General features: G+C 25.9%; 1 protein-coding gene across 3 annotated transcripts in view; it reads right to left on the reverse strand.

Moving 5' to 3' along the window:
• The window catches only part of LOC108972462 (homeobox protein cut), a 204,997-nt gene that overhangs the window by 59,484 nt on the left and 143,956 nt on the right, over positions 1 to 1,557 (reverse strand). The gene's annotated exons all lie outside the window — the stretch shown is intronic.

The following is a 1,557-nucleotide window of genomic DNA, read 5'->3' on the forward strand; positions in this document are numbered from 1 at the left end:
AAAAAATATATTTATTTTAAATCTTTCATAATTATTGCAAAAATGTCATTTATTGAAAAAAGTGTAATTAATAAAAAACTGTTTTTATTTTTAAAAATACTTTTTTCAATATTTACACTTATTTGTAATATGTCTATATGCACATTATATATAATCACAAAAAACACCACTCAATTTTGCATTTCGGCATGCCTTATTTATTTTGAAATTTTCATAATTTAATTTTATTGCATTTTTGTGGCTTTTGATTTGTTTATAAATTAATTTGAAAGTCATAATAAAATTGCAGCAAGCAAGTGCCAAAAAATTCAGCACATAAAATTCAGCGAAAACGTAAAAATTCATATAAATGCTATTTGTCATAACGGTATTAATGTGGAATTTCGATGGCACATTTTTTACGCCACTTTTTTTATTTTAGAGAAATTCACGCAATATAACAACAAAGTTACATATGGTTTTGGCAAGCTGTGAGCTACAAACAACAATAAAAATTAATGATTATCTGCATGTTTAGGCGTATTTAACGTTACATATATGCCTGTTTGTATGTGTGCTATAAGCAAAATAGTCAGATATATAGTTCTGTAAGTAAAATATGCAAAGTGAGATTGAGTAGTGCAAAAATGCAAATGAAACATAAAATTGTACATTGCAAATATTTGCAACAACAACAGTAAGAGAAACATGTTGTTGTTGTAAGAATTTTTATGTTGAATACATAATGATTTTTTTTGTAGAATAAGCAAAACAGCATAATTTTTAGGCTTAGCAACATGTTGCTAAATATTTTAGTTGCTTGGTACTTAGCAACATTTTTGTTTAAAGATATTTAATACGAGCGTATTTAGTAATATTTTTGTAGTGGATATATGGGTAAAAACCATTATTAGCCTTAGTAAAATGTTGTTTAAAAAATTAAAAAAAAAAATATTGATATAAAAATAATGATTTAATTGGATGCGGCAATATGGCACATAAAGCTTAACATTTTTAGTTTTGATTTCATCAATTTTTTATTTTTTCTATTATTGCTTCAATTTAATCGTCTGCTTTTCACTTTGCGACTTTCAATATAATTGCATAATCAGTTGCGAAATATAAAATAAATTAAATTAAAAATAACCATGTGATTGCCAATTATTGCTGCACGCTCAACTGATATCTTAGCCTCATTATCTGGCAAACACACATACGTACATACATACATATACTTGGTTGTGTATGCAAATATTTTAACTCCAGCAATATATTTGTGTTTATTTTTGTTTTTACTGTACTCAGTTAAGTAATCTATTTATGACTTTATTTACGATATTTTTGCGCAGAGACGTCAAGTAATAAAGTGTGTTGGGGCAGTGAGTGAAGTGCGCGCGGGAGTTGATGAAAACGTTAGTAAGACGTGAATATAGATAATTAAAAATAAAAGCAATTATAGTAATGGCAATAATAATGGTTATTAAACCGGAAACTCTTAGACGCAGCAAGTTAGAAAACAGATTAAAATATATGTCATTTAAAAAAAATAAAAATAAAAAACTAAAAAATTTACAATAT

The sequence above is a fragment of the Bactrocera latifrons genome, unplaced genomic scaffold (genome assembly GCF_001853355.1).
Source record: "Bactrocera latifrons isolate USDA-ARS-PBARC rearing strain unplaced genomic scaffold, ASM185335v1 scaffold_4, whole genome shotgun sequence".
NCBI classification, from domain to species: Eukaryota; Metazoa; Arthropoda; class Insecta; order Diptera; family Tephritidae; genus Bactrocera; species Bactrocera latifrons.